Raw genomic sequence first — 22,661 nt, 5'->3', positions numbered from 1 at the left:
AGAGATTCAGTGCACTTTCCTCCCCATACCGTGCTTGCAGCGTTGTTTCCAAGGGCGAGCCCATATGCCTCCCTTCCAGAACTGTTGTCACAAGATCCTGGTGAAGCCCTGATGTTGTGAGCCTTCAGCTTTCCTCCTCTGCTTGCTTCAGGTCCCATCTTTATTGGCACTGTGTGGTCTCTGTCTATGAACCTGGTGCCCCAGTACCAATATTCCATGAGGATTTGCTTCTTTCAGAAAGTACCTTTCAGAAAGTCAGAGTGTACTATGCAAGTAGGGACAGGAGAAAATGTTATCTTTTTCCTGTTTATCTCTGTGCGACAGTGGTGTTGATCATAATCTATGGCAGAATGATTCATAACCAGCCACCAAACTTCCAAACTCTGTGACCTTATCAAGGTATTTAACCTCTTTGTCCCTCATTTGTTAAAGAGAGAGAGAGAGAGAGAAAAAAAAAAAAAAAACCCATAGGCTACAGAGTTGTTTTGACCACTAAAGAAATTTTTTCCTCAGTTCTCAGAGCAATGTGATAAGTATTCCGTATTTCAATGTAACATTTAACTTCTCTAAAATAATGAAACTTTTTTTTTGTAATTTCTGAAATCCTCAGAGCATTTCTGAAGGTGGCGCTTTAGCATACCTCTGAATGTTTTAACTCTGATTTATATTGTAGGAATTTAACCATGAATTGGATTAGTTTTAACACAAGCCTACAACTCTCAGCCTAAATTTACGCTATTGAGCAATAGTTGAAGACTATTACAGAGGGAAGACACTGTTGGACTTGCAATTAATAAAACCAGTGACACATTTCTGAGATTTACCAACTAGAATGTTTGGTTTCCCTAAATGTTTATCCTTTCTGAGTATCAACTTACTTGTCTCCAAAGTAGAGCCCACATTATCAGCAACAGTGGTTTACAAATCTTGTCTGTAACTGATGAAGATTCTACCTGAGTTTATTTCTGAATCTCAGATGTCTAATTGAATACAAGAGTAGACAGACTATACAAAGAAAAATAATATCATCATAATGAGTCATCTTAAGTAAAAACCTCTAAACTTTGCAATTTAACAAGAAATTTTGATAATTGAATAATTTTTCATGCCGGACAGATGGTCATGTATTACGTTTGTCCCAGACAGTAGAAGCATTTGAATATAATACTACAAGAGGAAAAAGGATTGCCACTGTCACAGAATTTGTTTTAACCTTTTCCTACGGCAGGATAATTTGTATAGAAATGCACTAACCCTTCTTTGCTTTTTTTTCTAGTTATAATTAATATGTCCCTATTGTTGGTCAATTGAATTTTTAATCATAGTCATTCTGCAATGTAGATTGCCTTAGGGTAGTCTATTAAATTACGGAACTTGTAGCTCAATTTTTGTCTTAGATAATGAAACAGAAAAGATTTTCTTAGCACATTCAATGGATCTTCTCCTCACCCATAGTTTGGATGCAAATTAGCTAGAGACAAAGGTTCACTGTCAAATGTGAAATAAGGTGAATTTGAGATGATTAGTATCCCAGTGACTCCAGGTAATATAATTTCTATCTAAAATGTTCATTTTCCAGATAACAGAAACTGAGAAACCTGTGAAATTAAGTTAGTTAGTTAATATCCAGTTTCAGGGCTAGAACCATTTACTTTGCTCCTTCTAAACTCTCAGTCTTCCAAACTGTCTTTGATTTCAGCAGGAATTCTTCATGTGATAGATTCCTCTACAGAAATTCTTGTAGAGGAGATATAATAGATAACTATTATGAATTATTATTTATTCCTCAGATAATCTCACGGAATAAATATTTCGTCTTTCATACATTTTTTCTCAAGAAATAGAGGTATGCCAGGCAATAATTTCTTTGACACTTTGCCTTCTAAATCACTTTCTAACTGCACTACAGAACTCAAAATGATTTTGATTCCATAAAGATAGTGACTTCCTTCTCTCCTATGCCAACACGTATGTCTGTCCATATTTCATCTCTTTCTGCTGCCAAACTCATTAAAGTTCTGCATATTTATATCTTCTGGTCAAATTCTATAACATATCCACATCTTTTCCCAGAATTCCCTTCCCACTGGAGTCCACCTTCAGCATCTTCTCCCCATCAAAATACTCTTTTCTCATCAGTCTGTAGGACCTTATTGTCCAAATTTTTCAAAATTATTTTACTTGCTTTTCCTTTATTGGTATAAGACATAGTTGACCTCTCTATCTCTTTCTGTAAAGTTATTTTGGCAGAGTCTCCCTTGACATTGTTTTCTACTGCTCATCTAATTTTGCATTTACTTTTAGTCTTCTACAGCACTTCTCCCCTACATCTAGAACTCCTGTATCAGCCCCCTACACTCCATGTGTGTCTAGACTGTCTTTTTTATGTGTCTCAAAATTCAACTTCACCGAACCCAAATTCCTCTCTTCTGACTTCTCTATTATTTTCTCCCTTCTCTGAGCTGTAGTCTCCTTCAAACCCTTTTGGAACCCATGATATTATCCTTCCTCCTGTTCCCACAAACCAGGAACTCCAGAGTCATCAAGATTTCTGTTTTCCTTTCCTACACATACTCAGTAAGGATAATGCTGTCTCCTAAGTTCCCCTGGAACAATTAGCTCCTCTCTGTTCTCATGGCCTTAAATTCAGCTCTTCATGCCTTGACTGCATTGTGACTCATACTGCTCACGTTCCCACTAGTAATGTTGCTGCCTGGTTTTAACTTCTGTTGTCATCAGGATGATATTTATAAAAAATCTACCCAAACCTGTAATTTTCCTGATTGGGAATCAGTAAATCTCTCTTCAGAATCAGCTTTAAACTTATGAGTTTGATTTATACATCTCTTTAATAAAGTGTTTCCAACCCAGTTCTCTAGGGTAGGTAGCACATGTGAGCCTGAAGCGTCAAATCCAAACCATTTGATGAAATTCAAGTGTCAAATCCAAATTCTTTATTTTGTTATTTCCCTAAATCATCTTAAGACTGCTCTCATTCTTCATTGCAAGTGGGAATGTTAATCAGTAAAAATTGGTCTTTATTTATCATCTCAAGATTAATTCCGAAGACCCAGAGATTCATAGATGGCTGAAGAGTCAAGGCAGTCCCTCTAATTATAATTCATCTCCTCACACAGACACAGCTGTGATGCCCAGTTTTCAGTCAGCATGGGCTTTTCAACGGCTTTGTGATTCCATGGTGGCCTCCTCTTCATTCCATGCTTGAGGAAAAGGATGCTTTGTTGCACATAGTAGCTTTTTGGTCTGCAGAAGTCAGTATCATGCTCTTCAGATATAGGAAGACTAGCTCTTTTTAATTATCTTAGAGTCTTTTCTCCTCATTCTCAATGCTTCTTCCCCATCTCAGTCTCCATTTCTTTAGTGTGCTTAACCTCATCAGAAACGTTTGCCATTTGACTTCTTTTGTTTTTTTTCTTCCCTCGAAAGAAAATCCCCTTAAGCAAGGAATAGTTTACTTTCTTGAAATGGGGAAAAGTATTAAGATAAAAATGCAAAATAATATCAACATACATTCTTCCTGGATATTGTATTAACTTCTGTGCATACTCTAGGCACTCCAAAGACTTGTTGATTTTACTTGATTATTTGTTATCAGCTCTGTAACTTTTCTTGTGTTGAATCTTGTCTCTTGTGTCCTCCATTTTTATGTTAATGTGGACTTTATAATTTAATGTAGTTCTCATTAAGAATGACCTCATCTTATCATTCATTATAGCACCTTATTATTAACTATATATGCAGATCTCAAAAACATATTTTTCCATTCTAAATGAAACTTTGTACTCTTTGACCAACAACGCCCTACTCATCTCTCCCTGCTCATTTCTAGGCTTTGGTAACTACCATTTTATTCTATTTTTATAATTTAGACTATTTTTAGATTCCACATATAAGTTTCTCATGCAAGGTTTATTTATGTTTTGGTTTTTTTAAGGGTAGAAATAATACATAATTTAAAAAAAACAGTAACAAATCACTGGTTGATAAATTATATATTGTTCTCTTAGAAATAGCGTTCAAGTTACAAAAGTGAAACATACAAAGTGGACATTCAGACAGCAAGACCGCAAACAGTTCTGTTCAAGGATCCAACAAAAACCTAGTAATATGGTTATTAAGGATAATGATTTCCATCTTCATCCATATTGTAGCAAATGATGGAAGTTCCTTTTTAAAGGCTGAATAGTACTCTGTTTTGCATTTATACCACATTTACCATTTAGGGTGTGGAGTATTTTAACAGAGAAAGTTCAGTATTCTGCTAAGGCAGTATATCATTGGAAGATACAACCTCACTTAACACTCCCTCAATCAGTGATATTTACATATTTCTTTTATAGGATCCATGCTAGATTCAATTTGTTCCTTGCCACTCTTTTCCATTAAACTATAGATATTTTAAAGACCAGGGCAAGAACTTTTGTTATTTCATAAAGGTGTTACACATTACAATGACCTAACAGAAAGGGCTAAAATAATTTTATAGTACTGAAAATTATTAGAGATAATTGAGAAAAATTATTACAGTCTTAGGAGTACGTATACTTAATTCATTTATATAAATAAATTATGTACTGATTAACAAATACTAGCAAAGATCTAGTTCACCAATAGTTGAATTAAAAATCATTGGCAAGAACAAAAAATATTTTACTTATTTCATTTGAAGTTTTACATTGCTACATTTTAAGTAATTTTTTGAGTAACAATAAAATTAATATACACTTTCAAAGATATAAAACAAACAGACATGATTTTGTTTCATAATAACATCTTTTGATGTTAGAAGGGGTCTATAACCCAAAAGGTCAAATAGAAAATGTTAATGAAAACAGAATGTAGTGAAGTCAGATAAAATAAGAAAATAAATAAGAAAATAAATAAATAGATTTGTTTATGTGTAGGCATTGCAAATCAGACTTAAATAGTCCTCTCAGAAAACCAAAGGTGCAGTTTACTGAAATGCAAGTCTCCTTTTAAAATCAGAATGTATCATTCCAAGATAATAATCTAAAATAATTTTATGTACAAGAAGTAATTTAAATAATTATTGGACGGCTAATTCAAAAACTTGGATTTAACAAAATAGGTCAGAAAACCTTCTGAAATGACTAATTACCAGTATTTAATAAAGACAGCCAATGGGTAATTTCAAGTATTAATGTTGTAGAATCAAATTACAGACTTTTTAATAGTGATTTTACAAGTCTATGATCATAATTGTTTCAAAGCTGTAGGAATTAATTTAAGTTTTTGCAAATACAGATCTAGCACTGCATGTCTTTGGAAACTATAAGGCATCATGTATAAGCCAAGGACCTGTTCCATAGCATAGTGCCCGCTTATGTTCCAAGGAATGCATTATTATTCAAAGAATGATTCTTGGATCCCTGACACTGCCACTGAAATACAACCAGAGGCATGCAAGTACTCTGTTTTTGTAAAATTGTGCCCTATAACCATGAAGCTTGTGCCTGGTAATCATTCTTTAGTTGGACAGGATAAAGATGATTTGAGAAGGACTTTCTCTTGAAATTAAGAGTATCAATTTCAAAATCAGATGCAATTTAACAGTAGAATTAATTTTGTACAATTTTATGAGGGAAAAAAAGATCATCAGTGAGAAATGCCTTCATTGTCTGTTCTAAATTGATTATTTCTATCTCAGAGTCTCGGGGCTTTTATAAAGGTTTTAACAGGAGACTGGAAGGAGTTTGCTACCCACTCATGATGATGCTTCAGAAAAAGATTCTTCAGAATGGATCAAAGGCTGTAATTTCCATGCCATTTCTGTCTAATTTTCTTTTCTCCTAATGTTTTCATTTTTTGAAATGGCTATGATTGCAATCCAATTTTGCCCACAAAGCACTGCATGCCTAAATGAACCATTTATCACAAACTTTTGTCTTCTTGATGCTTAAGATTTTATTTGCTTAGAAATGTTTTTTTTTCCATTAGTGTTTACCACTCAAGCTGCATTACAATTCCTTCAGTAATTACTACCTGTTGTGGCTTGTGTTATTCTGTTCTCCAGATGTGGCATCCAAAGTTGCTATTTCAAACCAATTATATGTTTGTGCTAGAACTCATTGCTACCTCACCAAATAAGGTACCCTTTACATAGCCTTGAAAACTTCCAGTTTGATCCTCATCCAGATTTATAAATATTGAAACTTTAAAATCCCTAACGCTGATGTTTGATATTTCTTCCTGTGCATCTTATCAAAGACTTGGATGAACCCAGTGGGTATAACCATTCCTTTGTATCAGAGGAAACTTATCAAGTAAATTATTATTATATGATCTTAAATCATATATTCTATTTATTTTTAATCATATATTTAAAAATTTATTTATTAGTTGCATGTCCCTTGAATATAAAATCTGTTAATGTGAAACCATCACGAAGTCTACTTCAAATTTTTCTACCTTGTGCTGTAACCTTTGCAATGAACACTATAATAAATCTTTTCTTGTCATTACCAAAATTCACAAAGGTATTAGAAACTTAGTAAAGATTTAGAAAAAAGCATAACGTAGAACTTAAAGTATAAGGTCATTCAGTTTTCATGAATTTCTGTAATTAAGGGATCACAAAAACTGTATTTTCAAAACTCTAATGTTTTAATACACTTTGGTATAAAGAAGAAGATAGCTAGGGATAAGTATTATTAAAGGTAGAAAGGGAACAACAGTAAACAGCCAACTCAGTAATTTTTAGTGGTTATTGCAAAGATATGTTTTATAAACAAAATCCACATTCTGGAGATTTATTTATTTTCTAATGTAGATATGTGCTATTTCAATCTCCTTTACCTGGTAAACACATATAACTTATTTCTCTTTAAAAACCAATTAGATCTAAAGTATTCAGAAAACATTCTCTGATGGATTTCAACAGGCTTTGTAAGGCTACATTTTAGAATTTATTATTTTCAGAGTTATTGAAGTATGGATGCTGCTTTATTTTTAATTCCTGGTATCTTTTGCTGGCTTCTAAGGCAAGTTTTTAAAATATACTAGCATTTCACACTTCCCCACACATTATCTTTTCAAGCTTGGAGCTTGGGTTATGGCTTCTTTCGTGCAGTGTGGTGTGTTGTGAGCTTTGGAGACAGAGCTTGGTTTGAATTTCAGCACTTCATAATTTTCTGTATGATCTTTAAAAAAGTATTAAACTTCTGTAAGCCCCGGCTTCTCTTTTTTAAAGTGATGAATATCACCAGAGAGAACCTCAGGGACAGAGCTGACACAGAGTCGACAAATGCCACATTTGAGTTCTAACTCTTTTAAAGGACTGTTACCTATATTGTATAATTTGTTTGTTTTTGAGACAAGGCCTTACTATGCAGTTCTATGTAGTCAAGGCTGGTCTCAAACTCTTAAGGATTCTCCTGTCTCAGCTCCAAAGTTCTGGATTTACAGATGTGCACCACTTTGCTTGGCTGTATTTTGTTTTGAAGTGTGCATATGGGGTTAGAGCTGAGGGTATATGGGTGTTGCCTATCTGTGGGAATGTTTAAGACTGAGAGGTTTAGGGAGAAAGGGTGTATATTCTCTCATATTAAAAGCTCCTTGAAGTCAGAAGTGTTTTAGTCATTGAATTTGTATGGTTTTTGCTTTGGGCAAATTTCTTTTCTTTCACAGGAACCAAAACCCAATGCAAATAAACAGAGACAATGCTGAGAGCATACTGGGTAAAGCCTGAGATCAGGATCCTAATTATTTGGGTTTGAAGCATCAGTGTGGGATATTGAGAAGGTAGTTAACCTCTTATAGCTCTGTTTAGTCATCTGAAAAATAAGGTTGTTGATGACGTCAAATTCATTGGGTTGTCACTATGATGAATAAATTTTAATACATAAAAAATTAAGCATGGTGATGGCACCTTGTACATTGTAAGCACATAGAAATGTTAGCTAATGCTAAGTATTGAATGGTTTATGTTGAGTATGATTAAATAGTTCTTGATAAACACAGAAGTTTTTGTTTCAAGTCATTAAAAGAATTAGATAAAGGCAAATATCTAAATATTTTTGATGAGTTATAAGGATGATTTTAAAATTTATGCATGGCAAAATGGCAAAGTTCACTAACTCATACTTCTCGAGAGCTGTTAATATTATGTATAACATTAAAATAATTAATTTTAAAGGACAAGTCAAAGCTATGTTGACATATAAAATGGATAATGTATTATGAGACATATGTATTACATATTTAGAATATCAACTGAATTTGTTACCACATAAAGCGTTTGGAGAAAGACAGAAATGAGCTAATAAATCTTTGGTAAGTTTTTAAAGTTTTGATTGTTTTATGAAATTTGAAATCAATATTTGTTAATTGCTAAAAAATATACTGGGCCAAGATTTCCCAAACAGTCACAGTGTAGATAAATCAAAAGTGACTTAAATATTGTCCTGGAAAATAGTTGCTTTTAGTGTTGAGTTTATTAAGTACAATATGGACATTATCAAAAAATAGAACATGCAACAAATTATGTAGCAAGAACTAAATATGTTTATTTTTATGTTTAAAAATTTTAATTTTGATAAAATGAGATGTCACTAAAATAAATTGTATCAGCCAATCTTTTCATCTTGTGTATTCCAACAGCTGTAATTATGCTTAACCAAAATAATTGAATCTGGAGTTATGTGACCTCTGTTTTGGTTATTACTATACAAGTTTGACTTTTATTTTCTCTTGATGCCAAACCCACATTTTCCTATCTTAAGATAAAAGTGAGCTCATTCCAGCACATCTATTGCCCTATTGTGTACTTTTCCATTATGAGATTGGAGTTTCAAAGGTGAGAGACTCAGCAGGAAATCAAATAGCTTTTTGTCAAACCAATATCTTTGTTAAGGGCAGATGGGAACTATCGCTAATGATTCTTTATATAAAATGGACAAAAGATAAGTTTATATACCTAAGTAATTCATAACCATGAAAGGAATAGTGCAGTATTTTACTAAAAAAAGAATGAATGCTTAATCACAATAAGATTTCATCCATCTATTCATTCCTTCTTTATTTGTTCAATAAATACTGTGTGTATTAACCATGTACTAAATGACAAGTACTATATAGGTATATCATAGTGATTAGAGATAGAGATATGTTAGCGAATGAGACAGATATATCTATTAATAGAGCTGCAGTTTAGCTGATGGTACAGGCATCTAACAAACAAATAAATAAGTGCATATTTACTTCTGTAATGGAGATATGAAGAAAGGAAAAAAGTCTTATCAGATTATAAAGGAGATAATATCCATGAAAACTAGTTTATGATAATTTTTGTTAATAAGCTTATGTGAAAGTCTAAAATACCAACCTGGAAGTTGACACAGAAGGTTTGCTAAGGAAATAAGAGCCTGACACTGGAGTTCAACACTATGACATACGACACGGTGATTGTGACAGATAACTCTAAGAGTAGAACAGAGTCAGATGGAGAAGGGTAATTGGGAGAAGACATAAATATGCATAAAAAACTGACCTCTGTAGCACTGGTGCTTTCATGTAGGGAGATAAATAAATAACAGAAAATCTTTAAGAATTCAAACACTGGCCATTCAAATATACAGAAAGCTGAGGCATTGTTATAAAATATGTGTATGCTAATGGTTGTAACTAGAAACAAGAGAATGAAATGAATGAGTCTATGAAATTTGGCCTATTTTTGTCTTTTTGAGACAGGGTCTTGCTATGAAGTTCAGGCTGGCCTTGAGTTCACTTTTTAGCCCAGGTTGGGCTTGAAATTGCAGTGATTGTCCTGTATCAGGATCCTAGGTGCTGGGATTACAGGTGTGTGCCACTTAGCCTGACTAAAATTGGCCTATTAGGAAAGATCCTTGAAATTCAGATTTACTAATTTGGCAATTTTTATTTACAGGAAATAGGAATAACTTCATAATTTGGCATATTAGAAATGAAGACTGGACAAGCAAAATTAATGATTTGTGATTTTTGTTTTTCATTTCTGGTTTTTGTGTCCTAATGATTGACTACATAAATTATCATGAACAAATTTTCCCTTTGTCTTTTATAGCAATATATTTTTTTTTAACCAATGTATTTGTTTACTCCATGGGCACATCCCAGTTTGGAAAACACTAACCTGACAAAAAGTAATTTTTGATTTCAATGACAAAGTTCCCTGAATGACAGTCACCAAAAAGAAATAAGTATGGAAAGCAAGCCTAAGTAAAGCTGACGAGATTTAGGGATCTAATAGTCCAAAAGTCTCCATAGACAGTATTGTAGATGATACAGTGTTAGAAGCTGTAATTTATTTAAGAGTTAGTATATTCCAGATGTTATGTTATGTACCTTTATATGCACTATTTACCTAATCCTCGTTAATATTTCAATACTATGGAGTAAGGTCATATTCATCTTTTCTATATAAAGAAATAGAGGCTCAGAGAATTGTTGATACCAAAGTTCTCACTCTTTCTGTCATGTGTGTTTGGAAAGTAAATTGTTCAGGGATTGGTCAGTACAGGAGGATCTTGATTACTGAAGGAACTAAGCTCAATGAAATGGAGAACACTATGTGACAGGGACACAGGTTTACAAAGTGCCTTTAGGCTCCAGCTCAATAGGATGAAACAAGGTTTTGATTTTGGTTTTGTGGGTGGACACAAGGCCAATTCTTCTCTTAAAAGGTAAAACAGAATTACTACTACTTAGAAATGAAAACTTCCTGGATGATTAGCCTATGGCTAACTCCTTGGACAACAAGATTCTCTTAAGCAAAATGAGCCAAGGTCAGAAGAATAGTGAGATGTAAGCATTGTGGTCTTCCTAGCACTGAATTATCAGTACCCTCGAGTGAAGGTTCTTATTGTAAGTTCCTGGTACTGTCTAACTCAGTTGTCTGGAATGGAGCTACCTATGTCATGGATGCCTATGGCGTGGGGCTGTTCTTGAAAAGGGTCCTAAGACACAAAGTCAGAATCCTTCTTCTCTCTCTTCATTGTGTACTGAGACTGCTAAACCATGACTTCAGAAATGCAGGGAGAGAAACAGGAAGTGTTTTACTGAAGAATGTCACATTGGATGCATGGCTCAGTTACTTAGATGGAAAGGAAGTTGAATCTATAACCCCAGTTAACAGGTGTGACTGCCTCTGTTTTTAGTATTCAGGAGAAGTAAATTTGGTAGCCTGCCAATATGTTACCTAGCTGCAGTAATAGATAGCGTACTTTATTGATAGAAATTGAAAAGTATTTTGATCTATAATAAAATAAATGAGCTAATTTTGGAGGGGACGATAAGTCAGGGAGGTGGTGATGGATGGGCTATTAGCAGAAGCCTATCGCGGTCAAGTGTGGTGTGCTTTATCTTCCTGGGTACGTCTCTACATTCCAGACTTAACAGCTTTCCAGGAAAGCCACAAGCATTGTGCAAATTCACTCTCACACTGGGGAAGTATGTAACCCAGCTAGTTTTCTGGGTATGTTAGCACTTTAAATCCTGAATTCAGACTTCTTTCTTTTGGTTTTTGTTGATATCTGTAACCTGAACTATCACATTCTTAAGAGTTTTGAGTCTGTAACCACTATCTGTGTAATGTAGTCTTATTAGCTATTCTTTTAGGGGGAAATTAGAGGGGCATTTCCTAAATATTATTGAACCGAACATTTTTCATTTTAATCAGAGAATATAAGTTTTAGTGAAAACTAGAAAGTTCAGGTTTTAAGGACCTTGAAGATGACTGCTTATTCTGATTTTGGGTTTTCTAAATAAAGTTGAAGATAAAGCTAGTGCATCGTCAAAAGCACAAGCCAAATGTGTAGCAGTGCCAATGTTCTTTTGATTTCCTTAACTGATCATGGGCGTCCCATCAGGGCATCTACCACTCCTGTGACTCCTTTTGAAAATGATGATGGCTTACTCAGACTATTAAATCTTTTTTCTTATATGCTGAAGAAAGATAAAACTTTAAATAACAAAGTGATGAGTACATAAATTGATGAAAACTACTATCAGGAAAATGAACATATGTTTGCCTGAAATAGGGCTTACTAAATTGTTAAAGACACATGAAAATGCTGCAAAAGACAACATTCTATAATTTAACAGGCTTTTTAATTAGATTACTTTTTGGGCTAGGTGTTATGTGTGCATGTAAGTGATGCTTACTAGTATTATTGTTCCTATGGTAACAATTGCTCCTAGCAACATGAAAAGATCTTAATAGGATCTGCTCTTTAGAATTCATTTTTGGAATATCATTAGTAGGAACTGTGTATCACTTTGTATACCTAATAATCCATCTTTTTTAAAATGTAAGGTTTGCTCAAAATCATAGTTGCTCAAGGTTACATAAAGACAATCTAGGGCTTGAACTTTTCTTGTGTCTGTTTCTTACTTGTCAAACGACAGTTTGCACTTGGCCTCTGTCTTAAAATGCACCTGCGGCATAGTAGTCTATCCCCACTATGCCTGTTTCAGATTTCTGTAGGCAAAGTGTTAGCCCTTCAAGCAGGCACAAATCCCATAAATAAACTATGCTCTGTTCAGAATGCTGGATTGTGGACGCATACACAAGTATATTCAACAATAAATGGTAGAAGTCTGGTTCTCAAGTGATTAAAAGCAGTGACAGCCATTTTATTCTGCTTCTCAAAAGACAAATGAAAGTTCATATGACACTGTGGTATACTTAGACTTTCTCAGTTCTCCTCATTTTACTAAATGTTTGCGTTTGATTGATTAACTTTTTCTCTGCCAGCAAGCATTTTGACAAATGGACATATTCTATTCCATCTATCTTATTAAGGAACTGTTTCCTGGCATGTGAGATTAATAAAAAGTCATATTGTTAAGTCTCTCATGGTAGGTCCTTAGAGAGGTTTGTTTCCTTTCTTCTTTTTTCCTGGTTAAAACGTCAGTTTATTTACCCCAGCTAATCCTGTATTTATTTGTTTTTAATCTTTTTCAGAAAATGCACGTATTAAAATATACACTCTACAAAAGGTAAATAGTGTAAACGGTTAAATTGTAGCAGAAAAGTAATAGCTTTACTTCTCAGTAATTTCTCAGCAGTAACTTTAGAGTACTAGTAGTGAAGATGAGATGCTTACCTGGAAATACAGGGGCCCCCTGCTTGGAATTCCACACAGGTGTGCTGTAACGTGAGCCAACTGTGAGTCCCCAGGTGCAACCCTGCTTGCACTGTCTGTGCTTAATCATTCAACAGTGATCCTGACATTTCCCGAGCAGCTTTCCTGAGATAGTAAACCAGGCACAGACATTCAGGACTACTGCATATTGCCGGGAACCCATTCTTTGCTGGTTCTCAGCAATTCTGTTCACGGCTCACAGAAGACAGCTACCCAAGCACATTCAAGGACATTCCCTGAGAAACAATATGCTAATTCTGCATCTCAAACTGCTGCTAGCTAAACTGGGTCTTGATGCACTTAGGGAGCAGCCCGAAGGAAGGAACCCAAGTCAATGACATACACTGTTTAATCTAATGAATTATGCATCCTACTGCAATGTGCTCTCACAGCCCCACGGTGCTACTTAGAAAATACGACTCAATACACTACGAAAAGATTATGAAAGCATTAGGAGCAATGAATATTGGAACCTAGACCAACTTAATTATGTGAAATAGAATATTTCTGAAAAGCAATTTGTTTTTAAAACAGATAACATCTGATCTTCCATATCCAAACAATCATTACTAACTTAGCTATCTTCAATTCTTTGCCTCAGTTATTCAATCCTTTTTCTCATTGATAGTGCTAGAAAAATATTAGTTTTCCTTGTTTTGGATTATGAAATGCAAACTAATTTAACTAGAATATATTTCTCCTGAGTTGCAAATATGTTATCTATATGCCTAGTGCAGAATAAACAGGATAAAGTGAAATGAACAGCTTATTTTAAACAATCTATATTATGTGTCCAATATATGCCATATCTCATATGCTTACGTAGAAATACACCAGAAATAACAAAGACACACATATGTATTATTGTACATTTCCAAAGGAATCTTTGAAAAATAAGCAATCTATATAGAGTATAATAAGATATTAAAGTACAAAATTCTTTAAGCCAAATTAGGAATAAAATGAAGCATAAATACTAATATATTAATGTAATAGGTCAAATTCAATTAGAAAAAGTTGGAATAGAGAGAAATGAGGATGAATAAACATCATATGGAAGGGTGAAATAAATATTTGTTACTCATTGAAAAACAACATAGAACTTTGATATCTGCAAGAAAGCAGATGGCATGCATGTTTATTTCCACAGATAAAAATAGTTTTGTTTTAACAAAATTCAAGATAGAAACCAAAAGGAAAGAAACTGGCTTACATTTTTCTTGATGAACACTTTGGAAGTTTACTCCTTTGACAATATATCCTGACTGCCAGATTGTTCTGATGTAGGCAGGCTGAGCCCAGGTTGGCATAGTGACTAGATTACAGTGATGTCAATAAATGAGGTGATTTTTTTTAAGAGGCAAAGAGTAACTATGAGAGTGGTGCTGGCAAATGTAACTCATAACTTCTGCCCCTATGACAACTAGAATTTCAAATGATGAAGGAATCAGTGTAAATATTCTGTAGTGTAACATAAAACAATGACCTCTTTTCTTGAGCATGCACAAGCCCTAATTAAAAACATGGAAAAACAACAATCCTTGCCTCTCATCCCTAAAGTAAAAATAAAACCCAAAACCACCAAAACAAAACAAAAACACTATTTAATATGAAATCTCTGAAGTTCTGCATTGGCTATACAGTGTAGATGGCTCCAGTGCATGCTATATATAGAGACCTGACTGGCAATGTAAGCGAGGGAGATTTGGGTTTATATCCATTCAATTCTTTCTAACCCTCAACAAACAACTAAATTTCCACATGAATAAGTACTAAATACATTAAGAGAAGGGAATTTGTTATTATCTTCAGACTGAACTCTGTATTGGAAGTACCCAGGTAAAAGTGAACCAAATCTGTATCTAAGTGTTTTGTTAGTAGTTTTTACATACACCAGAATTACAGAGGAAGATACATTATAAAGGGAAAGCTCAGTCTGTTTTCCTTACTAAAAAAAGAATATGGTTTTTCTAGCACAGATTTTACAGGATTTGTGGAACCTGAAATTTACAAATACTTTGTTAATGGATGTGCATAGGGTTTTTGCCTACATTCTTCCGGAGTAGTGATATATACCCCATGTTTTGGAAGGCTGTGGCATAGCAAGAGCTTGGCTATACTGTGAATATTAGCAGGGACTTCCCTGGTTGAAGTGTCTCTGGCAGCTGCCTCCCCCCAGGGAACCTAGGGCCAAGAGAAAAGCCATATGCTGCCTATCTGTTCCTGTGAGAGCCACCCTGCTTCCATTAACTTCAGTGTGCTTTTTAAATAAATCAGAGATTTTTCTGTGAAGTCATATATTGCTTCTTGTTGATTTATGACACACCTGAAATGCTGTATACATTGCAGATCTGTGTGTATGTGTGTGTGTGCGCACAGTTTGGTAACAGAGGGATAGACATTGTCACATAGACAGTCCATCACATAGCTTGAATATTCTGTTCACTGGGCTGCCTAGAGGTAGCACAATTCTTTTCCTTGGGGGTAAACCAAGGAAGACAATGTGTTGTGTCTCAGGGAGAGAACTGATGAAAACCAAGTAGTATAAAACATTCTAATTGTGTTGGTGATTTGGTGTTGGTAAAGGCTTAACCTGAAAACAGGTGCAACGTGACAAAATAGTGCAATATTATAAAAGATCATAATCCTTATTTATCAAAAGGCATTATCAAAATCAACTATACTACCTATGCAGAATGGCTACTTAGATAAATTTTAATCTTCAGGGTGTTCTCCCAAGTCTGACTGAAATGAAAATAACTGTGTAATATTCCACTATATGCATACAGCTTAGAGGAATCACAAGTTTACTTGTGCCTTCCAAAGTCAAGCAGAAACATGGGAATTTACAAAACATCACAGTAAAAAAATCATTCTTGGATGTGGAAACTGAAACAGTGGAAACAAAAGCTAATGTGCAGCTATAACCTTTACAACCTTTGTAAGTTCTAGAGCAGAGCTCTCACATCCCCAGATCTTCAGAACCCTCTCCACTCTCCCCTACTTACTTTCTCAGTTTCCTCAACTCTCAGTTCAGCTTTCCTTTCTAACTCCAAGTTTGAGCTTTAAATCTTTCACCTTCAAATGTGAAGAATGAATGCAGGAGTGAAGGACATCTGAATGTTGTGTCAGGCTGAAGCTTTGGGAACGTGTGTAGGTGAGCTGCTGCAAGAAGCCAAGGACCAAGTCACATTACAGCCTGAGATGGAGGAAAACACTAGTCCTACTGATCCTGCCTTTAATATTTTGAGATTTTTGTGCATCATGGAATTTTGGTTGAATCTTGAAATTTAAAAATATTGTTGAAAATACTATTTTATCTTGATAAATTTTCCCTCATCTTAGATTTTATATTTCATTCACCTTTTCCTGGGCCCACTGTAGCTGAAAGCTTTGCAGAATATAATATATTTAACTGGGTGTGTACGTAAGTGTGGTCTAAATAAAGAAAAAAGAATGGGAAGGATGGAAATAATGATTTTTACGTATATTTCAAGGCATTGTTTGTTGATATGTATATACACAAAATATGTATGTGTATTTTTATTTAATACTATGGATTTTACATTTTTTGGTGCAAAAAGAAAAGCTACAGAAGATTACAGAAGATTATGAGAAGGTAGTACTCATCAACACTACAGTTGTTATCGTACTTGGGAAATGAGATAAAGTATAATTTATTTTACTTAATTAGCAATACAGTTCATTCTTCTTTAATTGAGGGTTAAAATACAAATTTGAGCCCCAGAATATAAATTTATACTGGTTTCATTTCTAAATCTTTCATGATACTTTGCTGTTTTCAAATGATTTTTCAAGTTCTTAGTTTGAATTACTGCTCTTTTTTAGCAGTTCTTTTGGTGGACCACGCTAATATTTTGTGAGCCATAAAGTGAAAATTAAATATTTAAATGCCAAAACGCTTTAGAATTAAAACATTCTCCTTCAATCAGTACTATATTAATTATTTATGTTGCTCCTCTTGTCATGATGAAATAAATATCCATGAATGACGTGATGGTTCAATCAATACGTGTGGAGCTCAAGGAAGAACATGAATATATATGATCATATTTTTATGCATGACTTTGCAGAAATGGAATAAATATCTGCTAACAACGTGACATGAAAACTTGTATAGGGAACTAGGAAAGAAAGAAATATTCATAGTCGATGCAATACCAGTGCTAGGAAAGGTCAGCAATGCTAAGAAAGGATTATTGAATATTTGTGAATATGGATAAGGGTAATTGTTTATACCTAAATTCAGTTTTTATTCATCTAAAATCAAAGATTATGCATTATAATGTTTATGTAGTCAAACCAAAATTGAAATAGACTCAAGGCTTTACATTAAACATCTATTTTAATTTTTAATATTTCAAAAGTATGTTGGAGTAGTAATGTGATAGGAATAAAACACACAATCCTGGTTTTGGAAACAAATTTTGTCACTGCTAACTTATAGTCTGGGAGTTATTTAACTTTTCTGTACCACATTCTTTTTCTATAATTATGCATAATGGCAGCTATTTTATGTGACTGTCGTACGAATAAGCTGATGTGTGTAAAGTTCAGAGTCTACACAGTTCCAAGTCCTGTGTCTGGAAAAAATCAGTTTATTGAATGCTGATTATTATACTAAACATCAATGTTTGTGGAAACAAAGAAAGAGTGTCTTGTAGCAAACGTCTGAACTATACACATAACCAGCCACATTTAACAAACATAGAATAGTGAAAATGGTTTCCTAGGTAACTGATACCTACAAAATTAAAACTGAAGAAGAAAATCAGTTGTATTAAGTAGAACAAGGAAATATTTAAAATCAATTTGTTGCCTTTAGAATTAAGGAAAAACATAAGAAATGTGATTTACATGAAATAATTTTAATTGATTTTATTTTAGCTTAACTAAAGCAATAAATTATTGGTTAAAAAGAACTATTTAAGCAAAAATGCTTTGGAAAACATGCTAAAAGTGAAAATTATAGAGATGCACTAGCCACCTTTATTAATAAGTCACGAGTAGGTTGTTACACATTATTATAAACTATAGACAGTATCATGATAATAAGGCACATGAAAAAAATTGAAGAAGTCTTTTTGTGATTGGTTACCATTTTACTTAGTATATTCATATGTGGTTCTTGAATTAACTGCTGGTCAATTTTACGGTTAGGAGGAAGGCTTTTCAAGTCAGTATGCTGCGGGTCTAACATCAGCTTTAGTTCTTGTGTGTTGATGGATTTTAGAAAACTTATTTAACGTTATGTGGCAGCTGTTCTAATAAGTTAATGTATATAACGTTCAGAGTCACCTTTGCAAAACATTTTATGTTGTTGTGAGTTTCAATCAAGATAATGCAGTTATTAAGCTTTAGAAGCTGAAAGAATGTCTATTAATGGAAACATTGTATTTATTTTTATAATAGTGGAAACTAAGTGATATTTTGTCTAAATGTTTAATTAGAAAATTCACTATTTATTCTAAACAGACTATTCTTTTCAGTCTCAGTTAAAATGAGAGCCCAACCCAACATTTTCCTTTTAGACATGGTGAAATTTCGGAAGATACCTCAAGCTGTCTGATATTCAGAATGACATGATTTGCAATGAGAGCTTGCCACTTTGATTTGCTTACCCAAGTTCAGACAACAAAAGCTTTTAATTAGCCACTTATTTTAATTATTCTAGGTAGGACAATATTTTTTCTGAAATTTAACCACTTGAAATGGCACTGGAATTTCTCAAACTTTCCAAGTATGTCAAGAAAATAAGTATACATTTACCACCATGACCTCTGTCGTCAATGGCTCTAAAAATAAAGGAACAGCCTTGAATAAGCTGATGTTCTGTACATATTTTTTCCCATCAAAGGGAAGATGTTCATGTTAGTCAGTGGGATATTTCCATACAACGCTCATTAATACCACAGAATGAAACGTTGAATAATTACTTCATGAGTGTCCAAACTTTCTTCTCTTGTAGCTTGTAATTTCTTTATATGCTTTTTCAAAACTGTGTGATTATATCATATTTGTTTTGCTGTACTAATAATGATTAAAGGAATTTATGAATCTAATTATAATACAAAGTAATGAAATATTTTAGAAATGCTTTGATTGTCATGATGTTCAATCCCTTGTTTATTTTGTTCCCAGCTTTACTGAGGTATAATTGGCAAATAAAATTTCATATATTTAAGTTATATAACATAATACTCTGATAAGAATATACATTGTGAAATAATTACCACAATCAAGTTAGCTAACAAATCCGTTGGGTCTTTTACTTGCCATCAGTTTTTTATATTTCAAATACTTATGGTCTACTTTCAACAAGTCTCAAGTACAAAAGGTATTAATAACTATCGCAAACATATTGTACATCAGTGGAACATATTCATCTTTACCTGCAAGTTTTTACCCTATGATCAAGATGTTCCCAAACCCTACCCTAACAACCCCTGTCAGTCATTCTACTTTCTGTAAACATCTCAAAATGCCTGGTCATGTGCCAAACCCTTACTTATTGGCTAGTACCTGATGAAAACAGAATACTTTCATACCTGTAAAGAAATATATTTAGAAAAAATATAGACTCAAGGGTTGAGATATGATGACTGGACATATACCTTAGGGCATAACATGGTGTTAAAAATACATATAGTGATGTATATATTCAAAGAATTTTTGCATGTAAAATAAGAGACATTTCTAGTACATTCTGGCACAGACAAGGTCTTTGAAAATTCGATTTTCTACTTTTGTGAAGCCACAATCAAATCTTGCTATGTACCAATCATCAGAGTCTGGTAAAGTGTAAAATCTTCATTGCTATCCTGACATTTTCATTTAGCTTCTGCTGAATACTCAGTCAATTCTTCCAACATTCAGAAAAAATGTTTCTCAGCATTTACCTTGTCATTTTGATGATGCTATACATCCCACAATCAAAAGGAAATTGTCAGGTCTTTCTTTTTTTTTCTATAGTAATTCAGAAATTCCTACTCACATTGATTAAGGAAAATGATTATTATTTTTTCATGCTTCCATAATTCTGAGGTAAAGAAAGACATAATTATTTAGTTTGCATATACACAACGTGGTTTTAAAACTTTCACACAACATGAAGGTAGATTTGGGTCTGACAGTGCAATGAGGAAAACTGTGTGAGATTTGAGGCAATTTTCAGTTGCAGCAAAATCAAAAAGTGGACTTTCATTGGAGAGAGAGTGGAGGGAAATTGCACGACGGCCAGCATTTCCAGTTTCAGGAATAACAGATAATTTCTGATATTGAGGCTTGTAATCTTTGGACACAGCTGATTACTAAATCAGTAAATTCTAGCTAGGCTGTTCTGAATTCTGGTCTTCTTATTGGGAACTTATACAGATTGTCCTATTATTACTTCAAATTCCAACTTTAAAAATATTGCTCATAATTTTTCATTTTATATTGGCTACTGTCTGACTTTTGTATTTTTATTGAAATCGTCATTATTTTCCCTGTCACCTGAGATGCAAGAGCCATCATTTATTTACTTTTTTTGTGAACAAATAACTAGCCACTGAGTTCTGTATTTCCTCCTTTTTATGAGACAGAGTTTCATTTTTGTAGTGCAAGATGGCCTTACATTTGTCTGAGCCTTCTGAGGTCTGGGATTACAGGTGTGCACCACCATGGCTGGCTCTGTAGTTCTTCCTTGATGTTTTCTCTGTACTTTGGTGCCAGTCTGGCTCATTTCTTTCAAATTTGATCCGTCCCTTCATTCTTAGGGGTAGCAATAGCAAAATATATGTGCAAGTAAAATATATATAATAGGGACTTTCATAAAAATTTGTAACAGTAATTGAGTGAGTTTGATTAACCCCACCCAAAATATCACAGCATTTAATTACAGAAATTTTTGACTCAAAATGAAAACCACACCTCAAAAAGGATAAAAACTTGACAGAAGTACTATAGTCATTTACTTCAATATATTCTTCTATTTCTGATATTAATGTTATTAATTCTTGGTGTTTCAAATTTCTAATTAATAAAATAGGAAATTCGAGGTGAATTTTAAAGTTCTTCATTCTAAAAATAGTGATGCTCTGAAAATAGTGCATTAGTGGGGGCTTATTTTGAAAGTTGAACTTTATGGCATTTGCATTCTGAAAGTCAATGACTATGTGTTAACATTTGACTTATAACACATATGAATGCACATGCTGTTTTATTACAGTTTAAAAACTAGTTAATGTTGAAAGTTGAGGCATTTTGGAGTCGCCCCATTTTTTGAAAGAACCTTAGGGTTGATCAGAGCATAATTATGGAATATCTAGAGTAGGTCTTCTCTAAAAGAATTCCCAGCTCCAATATTCTCTAATTTTTTTATTATCGTATACAGCTATACATATATAAATCTGATGGAAATATTGAAGGATAGAATTACCATATATACTGAAAGAATAACTCCAAATAATTTAGAGCTAGAAAGATCCTAAAAGGCCACCTCTTTTCCTTGACCACTCACAGATAAGGAAACTAAGAACAAGAAAGAAGTGAAAAATTTGCTCTCAGCTATGGAAGGCCCTTCCAGAACCTCCTTGCAGTCTGGGAAGTTTGTATTTGTAATCCCAGGGAAAGTTATTGGAATTCTAGTGAGTTAATGCCAATCTACCACTTCCAGTGCGACCCATGACACAAACAGAGACATAATTATACATCCAAGATAGTGGGGAGCCAAGAGGGGGGTCTTAACTAGAACAAAGGCCCCTGACACAAGACCAACCGGGTTTTATTAATTCTCAATGAGGGAAAGTGGCTCAGGGCTGAGTGACTGTGAGAGTGACAGAAGTATGTGAGTGCTGTGAGCTGTGAGCTGAGCTAGAAAAATGTTCTCAAATAACCTCTGCAATATGTTACTGCATAACACAATTTGATTTAGTATCCAATGTTCTAGGGTCAGTGCTTCAGCTCTGTAATTTTTATGCCATGGGAAGTCATAGCTTCTCATCTTGAGCCCTATCCTAGCAGATAGCAGGGTACATGGCTCTCCCTCCTACCCAGCTCACGTGTTCTTTTGGGAGCTATGGGTGAGGGGCAACACTGAGTCTTGCTCCAAAGACTGCATGCACATCAGCACCTCTGCTACACTGATTTGCACTGCTTAAAGACAATTGAAGGGATAAGGAAAGGTCCTAGCCAGCTCTGTACATATGAATAAATGCAAATAGGGCCAGAGTTAGCCAAAATGGAGAAAATGGCTCTTTTTTCAAGGAGGGCTGTCTAGGTGGTCCTACACACTAAGCCACTCGAGAAGGTTGCAATGGTGTGGAATTTCAGCCTTGAACTTTGGGATATCTCTGGACCCCACTTCAGTGTCCTACTAGGACTCATATGAATGGGATATTACTGTTCTAATGATTATCTGTTTTGCCTTTGCCCTATAAACATGTTTAAACGATGAAAGCACTGAAACTTTGCCCTACATGAAAGCTAATAAATTAG

General features: G+C 34.1%; 1 protein-coding gene across 3 annotated transcripts in view; it reads right to left on the bottom strand.

Annotated features, from left to right (window-relative positions):
- Syt1 (synaptotagmin 1) overlaps positions 1-22,661 on the bottom strand; it is a 515,260-nt gene that overhangs the window by 256,761 nt on the left and 235,838 nt on the right. The window contains exon 1 of one of the 3 annotated variants that reach the window (XM_003475946.5): positions 13,125-13,357. The exons of the other annotated variants lie outside the window; for them this stretch is intronic. The gene's annotated coding sequence lies outside the window, so the exon portion shown is untranslated. Of the gene's footprint in view, positions 1-13,124; positions 13,358-22,661 lie in introns of those variants that run through there. 3 annotated transcript variants of the gene reach the window in all.

Source organism: Cavia porcellus, unplaced genomic scaffold, assembly GCF_034190915.1.
Source record: "Cavia porcellus strain 051 isolate PalLab524CR breed Dunkin Hartley unplaced genomic scaffold, mCavPor4.1 scaffold_8, whole genome shotgun sequence".
Classification (NCBI taxonomy): Eukaryota; Metazoa; Chordata; class Mammalia; order Rodentia; family Caviidae; genus Cavia; species Cavia porcellus.
The sequence above is the reverse complement of the archived record's forward strand: the minus strand, read 5'-3'. Positions and strand labels throughout refer to the sequence as shown.